The sequence below is a fragment of the Triticum aestivum genome, chromosome 7B, assembly GCF_018294505.1.
Source record: "Triticum aestivum cultivar Chinese Spring chromosome 7B, IWGSC CS RefSeq v2.1, whole genome shotgun sequence".
NCBI classification, from domain to species: Eukaryota; Viridiplantae; Streptophyta; class Magnoliopsida; order Poales; family Poaceae; genus Triticum; species Triticum aestivum.
The window spans coordinates 76,544,435-76,554,473 of NC_057813.1; the positions used below are offsets into that span (position 1 = coordinate 76,544,435).

The 10,039-nt window shown below is 43.6% G+C and overlaps 1 pseudogene; it reads right to left on the reverse strand.

Annotated features, from left to right (window-relative positions):
* Positions 1 to 6,863: 6,863 nt before the first annotated feature.
* LOC123159606 (thioredoxin-like protein YLS8) lies at positions 6,864 to 10,039 on the reverse strand (annotated as a pseudogene).

Here is a 10,039-nt window from a genome sequence, read left to right on the forward strand (position 1 = left end):
TTTTAGTGGAGGATGCCATTGGCCATCTGAGTGTTGAGCAGAACTCAAGAGCAAAGGATTCGAACGGGAAAGGGGTCGAAGCGACTTCTGTCGCCAACATGGTGAACTAGAAGAACTTCAACTCCCACAAGCCCAAGGGAAAGAACAGTGTCCAACACAATACCGACTTTAAGAAGAAGGGTAAGAAGACCTTCAAGAAGAACAAGAAGGATGAGGGTTGCTTTACTTGTGGTTCAGTTGAACATTGGGCCAACAAGTGACCAAACAAGTACAAGAAGTCAGGACAGGACTCCAAGTCTGTTAACATGATTATGGGCAACAATGAGAATGGTGCATCTGGGTACGGTAATTTATTTACTGTTTTTCAGTGTTTCAGCCCACCGATTGGTGGGTGGACACACGTGCAGGTGTTCATGTGTGTGCTGACATTTCATTGTTCACTTCTTACCAGGTCACAGGCCATGGGTCCGTACTGATGTGGAATGGCGCGAGTGCTTCTTTTCATGGTGTTGCACGGTTGATCTGAAGTTTACTTCGGGAAGGATCGTGCAGCTGAAGAACGTGCATCATGTCAATGCCATCAAGAAGAACCTCGTTAGTGGCTCCCTTCTATGTAGAGAAGGGTTTAAGTTGGTTTTTGAGTCTAATAAATTAGTTGTTACTAAGTATGGACTATTTGTTGGAAAAGGTTACGAGAGCGGAGGGATGTTCCGCCTTTCCCTCGCAGATTTTTGTAATAAAGTCGTGAACCATATTCATTCGAGTGTTAATGAATCTGAAGTTTGGCATTCACTTCTTTGTCACATTAGTTTCGGTGTTATGATGCGACTAGCTAAGTTGGATTTAATCTCGAGTTTCACTTTAGCCAAAGGTTCTAAGAGCCTTTCATGTGTGCAAGCTAAGCAACCTTGCAAGCCTCACAAGGCCGCGGGAGAGACACTTGGCACCGTTAGAACTCATACATTCTGATCTTTGTGAGATGAATGATGTGTTGACTAAAGGTGGAAAGAAATACTTCATGGCATTGATAGATGATTCCACTAGATACTGCTATGTGTATATGTTAAATACTAAAGATGAGGCTCTACACTACTTTAAGATCTATAATGCAGAAGTTGAGAATCAACTTGAAAATAAAATTAAATGAGTTCGTCAGATCGTGGTGGAGAGTACTTCTCGAGTGAGTTTGATTCCTTTTGTGCGGAACACGACATTATTCATGAGAGGAAGCCTCCCTATTCTCCCCAGTCAAACGGGGTTGCCAAGCGGAAAAACCATACTCTAACTGATTTGGTTAACGCCATGTTAGACACATCGGGTTTATCCAAGGCATGATGGGGGAGGCTATATTGACGGCATGTCATGTCCTGAATAAAGTTCTGACAAAGGATAATGAGATCACCCCTATGAGAAATGGGCGAAGAGAAGGAAAACACTCTCGTACTTGCATACTTGGGGTTGTTTGGCGAAAGTCAATGTGCCAATCCCCAAAAAGCGTAAGCTTGGACCAAAAACTGTGGACTGCGTTAATTTGGGCTACACTAAGAACAACGTTGGCTATAGATTTCTAGTGGTGAAATCTGAGGTACCTGACCAGAAGGTTGGTACAATTATGGAGTCTAAGGATGTTACATTCTTCGAGGATATTTTTCCGACGAGAGATATGCAAAGCACTTCTAGACAGGAATCTGAGGAGACTCCTGAGCCTGCCATTCCTATGGAATATTATGACATGATGATAATCGTGAGGAGAATGACGTGGAAACCCTTGGTAGGGGCAAGAGACAAAGGACTGGAAAGACCTTTGGTGATGATTTCTTCGTGTACCTCGTGGATGATACTCCCACTTCTATTTCAGAAGTGTATGCCTCTCCAGAAGCTGACTACTGGAAAGATGCGGTCCGTAGCGAGATGGATTCCATCATGGCTAACGGGACATGGGAGATCACTGAGCGTCCCTATGGTTGCAAACCATTGGGATGTAAGTGGGTGTTCAAAAAGAAGCTTAGGCCTGATGGCACAATTGAAAAGTACAAGGCTAGGCTTCTGGCCAAGGGCTATGAGCAGAAAGAAGAGGAAGATTTCTTTGATATTTATCCACCTATGGCCAGACTGACCACCATTCGAGTATTACTCTCATTGGCGGCTTCGCATGGTCTTCTCGTCCACCAGATGTATGTTAAGACAGGGTTTCTGAATGGAGAGCTAAAGGAGGACCATCTACGTGCAACAGCCAGATGCTTTGTGATAGATGGTCGGGAAAGAAGGGTGTGTAGGTTGCTGAAATCTTTATATGGTCTGAAACACGCACCTAAGCAATGTCATGATAAGTTTAATACAACTCTGACATCTGTTGGCTTCGTTGTTGATGAAGCTGACAAATGTGTATACTATCGCCATGGTGGGGGCAAAGGAGTTATATCGTGCTTGTATGTTAATGACATACTGATATTAGGAACCAACCTCAAAGTCATTGAGGAGGTCAAGTCGTTTCTATCTCAGAACTTTGAGATGAAAGACCTTGGTGTGGCTGATGTTATCTTGAACATCAATCTACTGAGAGATAATGAGGGTGGGATTACACCCGTTAAGTTGAGAAGGTGTTGAGCCATTTTGGATATTCGGACTGCAAACCATCTCAAACACCATATGATCCTAGTGTGTTGGTTCGAAAGTTCGAAGGCACAACTAAGGATCAACTGAGATACTCTCAAATCATTGGTTCACTCATGTACCTAGCGAGCGCAACGAGGCCTGACATCGTGTTTGCTGTGAGCAAACTGTGCCGGTTTGTTTCCAATCTGGGTGATGTACATTGGCATGCTATTGAGAGAATTATTCGCTATCTGAAAGGTAATATGAACTACGGACTTCACTATACTAGATACCCGTCTGTACTTGAAGGGTATAGTGATGCGAATTGGATCTCTGATGCTGACGAGATGTAGGCCACAACTAGGTATATGTTTACTCTTGGAGGTGGCGCTGTTTCCTGGAAGTTTTGCAAGCAAACGATCTTAACGAGATCGACAATGAAGCAGAATTAACAACATTAGACACATCTAGTGTCGAAGCAGGATGACTTCGAGATCTTTTGATGGACTTGCCATTGGTTGATAAACCAGTTCTGGCTATCCTTATGAACTGTGACAATCAGACTGTCATCACCAAGGTGAAGAGTTCAAAGGACAACATGAAGTCCAACAAACACATAAGAATGAGATTAAAAGCTGTCAGAAAATTAAGAAACTCCGGAATGATAGCGTTGGAGTATGCCCGTACGGCTAAGAATCTGGCAGACCCCTTTACAAAAGGGCTATCACGTATTGTGATAGATAGTGCATCGAGGGAGATGGGTATGAGAGCCAAATGAGTTGCCATGGTGGTAACCAAACCTATGTGATCGGAGATCCTGTGAAGTAGGACCTGGGAAAACAAGCTAGTGGTGAACTGAGGAGAGTAACTATACCAACCCACTCAGTTGGAGATGCAATACTCTCAATAATGTATGGTATGGTGACTATTGTCTTAATGTGTTCCAAAGCTTATGTATGCAAGATGCTATCCTACAGAGCGATCTTTGGAGGAACACACCTATATGAGCCTGATTGCTGGTCACACAGTCTATGAGATTGGGATGATCTTTGGTAAGCTCATAAATAGGCCAGGAGTGTGACTTATATGCTCCACCCGAGGGGTCAGCCTTTGGCAGCCTAGTGCTATTAAGACATGTGGCGAAGCTTCTTCATGCCAAACTGACAATTCAAGGCTTAGCCCATTGTTCAGTTATGAAGGAGTGTAGCTACTTGCTCTAGGTGAAGTTCAACCTTAACAGGTCTTCACTGAAACACTGGTATATCGAAACAATAATTGGAACAAAGGACACAATGGCCCCTCAAGATTTGGTGGGGGATTGCTGAAATGTGGTATGGGCTTTAGGCCCGTCTAGCAATTTTTGAAAATCTCTAAGGACCCATGTGGGTTATATGGCACTAGGTGTAGTGGGAAGTTTACTCCCACCCCGCTAGTGGAGAAGGAGTTGGACCTCTTTATAAGGGTTTCTCTTCTATATGCTATTGGAGCTTGAGAAGAGAAGATGCCCTCGCGCACTCCTCCTTCGCCACCCGCCTCGGCACGCCTCGTCATGACGTGATGCGGGTTGCAGGAATGAGCCGAGCCGAGCTCACACCTACACGCTTATTTTTGCCAGCCAGTAATGGAGAGTTCTCTGACAGCTGGGCCACGATCTAAGATGTCGGATCGTGGGCTGTCACGGACTCAAACATGGGTCGAGCCCACGTCTTTCCATGCGGTTTCACCTATATAAGTGCGAGGTGTCTCCTAACCCTAGCCGCCACGAACAGACCACATCTGCTCCACGCGCACTACCCACCGTCGTTCTTTTGCTGCTGCTGCTGCCGGTGACTCCAACCCGTCCATCGCGTACACGGTCGACGGGAGAGTAGGTCTCCGAAGCCCCGCCCCTCTGGTTCCTGTACGGGAGAGGGGCGAATAGGTTTTTGGGAAGTGACCACGCGATTGCTCGCCTCCGATCCGCTACTTCCTCTGTGTCCGTCGCCTTCATAATCACCATCTCTCAGTCCGACGCCGACCGTCTCGCCGCTGAGAAGCTTGAGGCCGACAAGAAGGCCGCCGAGGACACCACTGCTGCCGCCACCGCCGCGGCAGCTTCTGCATGGCCTACAGGAGGGTATAACGCGTGTATCCCTCTCCTGATTTTTTTTCCGTATTAGCAGTACTAGCATTACGTGTAGATCTGTCTATTTTTTGCGTAGTACGTGCTCATTTAGATCAATATCAGTATGTCGCTAATTCTGTCAATGCCATGCTAGTCATCTACTTACGGATTAAATTAATCAAAAAATTGCCTATTTACTCAACAGATCAAGCCGACACCAACCGCCAGTTCACGCATGACCTCGCCGTAGCAGGCCGACGCCGGCTGTGACCCTCTCCCAACCGACGTGGCGCCTCCCTCTCCTCTTTCCTCTCTCTTTCTCCCTCCTCTCTTTCCTTTTTCTCCCTCTCATCTTCTCTCTCTCCCGCAAATAGAATTGAGTGCCGCCGAGGATGGAGAGGATGAAGCGAGCATGGATGTAGCTAGGGTTCGAGCGAGGAGAGGAGGAAGCGAGCCTTTTTCCCCGCTGCCCGCTCGCTCCCCTTGCGAAAGGAAGTGCCTAGAAACCCTCTCTTTTTTTACTCGCGCGGCTCGCTTGCTGCACTGCTGATAGTAATGCGCTGGTTGCACTATTCATAGCGGCTGTATGGAGCGAACGCGGCTGCCTACCACCTCAGCATCCTTTATAAGTAACTAGTACAAATGCCCGTGCGTTGCACCGGGCAAGAAAAAAGAGACACGACCTGCTTCATGTGCTAAAAATCGTATATCCCTCACAATATTATTGAGAAATTAATAAAGCGTGTGGTTAGCCTTAAAAAATCTGCTTCATGTGCCATTGTGCATCATTTTTTTATATCCAATTTTAATAAATGTCGATAATAAGGTTAAATGTGGAAATTTTCTTATTTTTAATAAAAGTTAACGTTTACATAAAAATCGAAACAATTTTTTAAGAATAGTTAACGTTTTTAGTAAATTGGAACATTTCTCTAAAAACAAATTTTTTAATAGATGTTTCTTAAAGAATGTTTTGTCTTTTTGAAATTTATATTTTATTTGTAATTGTTTTTTGCACTATTTGGGCTTGGACCGAACATAACAACTTGCCTACACAAACACGCACGCTCTCAGTTCCCTCGAAAAAAACACGCACGCTCTCAGAAAAAGAAGATACTCTCATTGTGAGATGAACTGCACACACGGTCTCTCTTCGTGTTCCCCATCTCATTATCCCTTGTTAACATGAACCGTAACATAATTTGCATGTTTGAAAAGTCGCCCAGGATTCAGATATGTTGGCTAAAGCAAATGCATAAACAAATTCTGGTGTTGTTGCTCCATGCAGTCCCCTTGTGCTGCCTTGCTGAAGAAACTTGACTGGGATCTAGTCATCTAGTCTATAGCAAATACGTAACTCAATGCCTCACTATGAAATGGATAAACCTTATGGCTCTCTTAAACACAAACAATGATAATTCTTGTGGGATCTTCTCTCACATAAAGTGTGAAAATTGCAAGAGCATGACAAATAATCGTACAGGAAAGATAAATTGAGCACTGAGACATCGAAGTAAATCAGAGCTAGTCATGATCCACCCACCCAGTCGCTCTGTTGGCTTCATGTATTTGCTCACCTCTCAACAAAGCGACCACTATAACATTTTACTTCCCCAAGTAGTGTTCCTCTTATGTCGTCGCATGGTTTCATTCGAGTTTTTTTCCGCTATTATTCACCAATGAACATAGAAAGGGGTCACCAAAGGTATCTTCAGATATAACTTATCCAGGGCCATCATTTATGGTATAAGCATCCAAAGGTATATTCAGATATAACTTATATACAACAAATAGAGCCAACCAAAAGGTGTCTTCAGATATAAAGCCATGTAAAAAATTGTCACCCTGGAAAAATATTGCATGCTCGAGAGATCTGTATGCACGTTTCCATCTCTGTTTACAATTTGCCACCATGTGAGCATGGTCTATGTTACAGTAAAAGAAAGCGAAGAGAACTGAATCGAAACAGATGACCTTTGTACAGGAAGGACAACTAACCATGAATAGATTAGCTTTAAGTCACATGATGGGGAAAAGGTAGATTTACCATTGGGAAAAAATAGTTCTTATTAGCACTAAGACTCACATCAGGCATAAAAGATAAGGAATGCTAGAACATGGCATCAGTAAGAAAATAAAATTGCATAGAACAGAAGCACCACAATTTGAGTCGAAACCTGACATGGATAATAGACGATTACTTTTGCTTGAAAAAAATACATCAAAGCTTCCATTGGTCACTGAAACTTCTCCTGGCAGAATATATGGTTCAGCAGAAAGCTACACTACCGGCAAGTATGCAAGCTCATCCATGTTATCTGTTTTGCATCTTCTCTGAAATTAAGGACATTACTGGCATAATTGGTCCATCAATCACCCGCTGCTAAGTGAAAAATAATTAATCAACTGAAGTGGGAGCACACACTATATATTAGATAGCATATCAAACAATACCAAATGTACCAAAACTCAATGAGAAAAAATTCAGGGCAAAACTTATCGATGAGATTCTTATCAATCATCATCATCTTACAAATAACAACTCAGGATGACATATAATTATAAGCAGGTAGAACATTGCTCTTCTACAACAAAAGATTACGACAAGTTTATTGATCCAACTATTCAATAGTAGATAATGGTATAGTTGTGGGTAATGGAACAGACACATTCTATTTGTTACCCTGATTTATTAATTTAAAGGCAATTGAGAAGGAAATTTAAGATAAACATGGCCATTCTGTGTGAGCAAAATAACACAAAACAGTGGCAAGAAATAGGATACAGAGTTGCAGATTTGTTCGTAACAAAGAAAAAAAAGAATTTTCCGAATCACTAATTTTATGCACCAAGTATCATTCAAATAGGAATATGCAGCACTAAGATTGAAGAATAGTGAACCTGACCGAAGGTTGGATGGTCCGTAGTTTGGTTGAGGATAGAGATACCAAGGAATTGATGATCCCACTCTCTCTGTTTTAGTCATCAAGGGTGGCCAACAATGTTTTTTTTGTATGGCTACTGCATAACGAAAGACTGAACACATGTCAAAATTTACACAAGACCATACTTGATTCAGACATCTGCCCCATGTGTCTCTAAGCCACAGAAACTTGCTCTCATCTATTACTTCAGTGTCCTGCAGCAAAAGTTGTTTGGGGTGCTACTGGAATACTCCAAACTGCCAGGAAATCATCGATTGGAAGCGTTTCATGACTATGCTCATCCTTTGGAATATTTGGGATCCTTGAAACTACATGAAGAGACAGGCACAGATACCTCAGTACCTGTATTTGGTGTAGTAATCCCTGGGAGCAATCACCAGACGATGGCCTTACGAGCTCCTCTATAGACAGTCTCCATGATGTCAACAAACTCTTCCTTGTCTTTCATTGCCCAGTTGATCTTGTTGTTGTTTCTTGTCCCAAGATCAATCATGATGTGCTTGTTGTGGAAGAAGAACATCACCGTTGACGGGTCGTACAGCTCGTACATGGTGTTGAAGTCAGGAACCTTGGTGATGTCAACATGGTAGATCAGGACAAAGTTCTTGATGGTCTCAGCCACCCCTGACAGCACCTCATCCGTATAAACATGAACAAGTAGATAGTCAGAAACTCGTAATGAAGTCAACATTCAACAACATATAACCATGCTAGATTGACGTAGAACAAAAGCTTGCTAAAAAGTTAAACTGCAAGTCTGCATTCAATAATATAAAACCGCTAAGAAATTGGATTCCTTGCACAAAGTAATAAAACAATTGGCCGTTAATAAAAGAAGAAAACCGCTCATAGCTTTACTTCCTATAATGGCAAAGTAGATGCCACCCACGCCACACACACACAACCGGCAGCGGGAGCAGAACACGGATGATTAAGTGAACGCGGACAGTACATGATACTGGAACATTTTCATCAAGAAATAGAAAAAATATTCCTATAGTTGAAGAACATTTGCTTGTTCATTCACAGGAGGAGCTTAATTTTGATACCATTGGCAATTATTCCACACATGGCCATGAAAAAACAGAGTCAAAGCACTTACTGGAAAGGTCCCATTGGCATGCCGAAGTTGCTTTTTTACTCGATCAATTCTGAAAAGATCAATGCCAAGACTGATTAGAAGCTGGGCACCTTGTGTGTAAGGGGAAAATACACGATTTACTACAAAGCCTGTGTAGAAAAGGCATGCGTCAAGATACTGCACTATTTACTGCCAATTCTGAACTTACAGTTCAACCACTTTAGTGATGAAAATAGTCTGAACAAAATAACATTTAACTAAAAAGCAACGGACAAAGCATGCATCTGGATACTGTAGAAAAGAAAGAAACCAAGTCCTCATGTTTGAATTTTATGTCCAAGGCAATGATAAGTAACAATAATAATGTATTGATTTTTCACAGAGGAAACATGTTCATCTCCACATGAACTGGTTTGCTAAGACACAGAGGATAGAATAAATAGTGATTTTAGGGCCCCATTTTTCACCCTTTGCTTCCCATTTAATTGGGACTCATGTGACCTTATCTTACCAATAGCGTCAGTCCTTTGAGTTGTGCATTATAAATGTAGTTCGAGCTAGCTGCAACACGTAATAGGTCTCTGCTCAAATATCCAGATCCTTAAATGTTTTACCTTTAGTTGTAGTCGCATCATACCACAAAATGCATTTTGTGAGAAAAATTGGAGTAGGAAGGAATCGGTGGGCAGCAGCCACACTTGGCTTACCAACTCACATACCCACAAAATTGATAAAAAGAATCCACACGACCTGACAGTAGGAGAACACCTGTTCACGCTAATGCATTTCAGAATTTTTTTGAGATTACTACCTCTACCTTGCTGCATCTTCCTCTAAATCCATCCCTTTAGATGTAATTACTGTATTTGGTTCTTGCCCATCCTGCAAAAATTGAGAGGAAATCAGAGAGATGAGGTTCTCCAAGGCCTGCCAGTGGAAGGTGGCGCTGCAGGTTGAGCGGGGTGGCGCTCTGGTGGCGACGACGGCGGGGCCCGGTCGGATCCGGGCGGATCTGGCCGGGACGGATCCATTTCCGGTGGATTTGGCATGGAGGCGGCCGGATCTGGCGAGAATGAGGGCCGGCGGCGCCATGGAGGTCCCTGTCCAGCAAGAAAGAGGGAGAGAGGTGAGAGGAGATCGAGAAGAAGGAGGAGAAGGGAGAGGGGCGAGGTGGCGGAGCGACCGGAGGCCCGGCAGGGAAGGTCACTGGCGGTGGGGCGTCGCGGAGGTGCGGGGTCGCCGGCGAGGTGGCTTGCGGCTGCGAGGGGAGCGAGGGCAGGAGGGAGCGGCGGAGTGGTCTGGTGGATTAGAGGT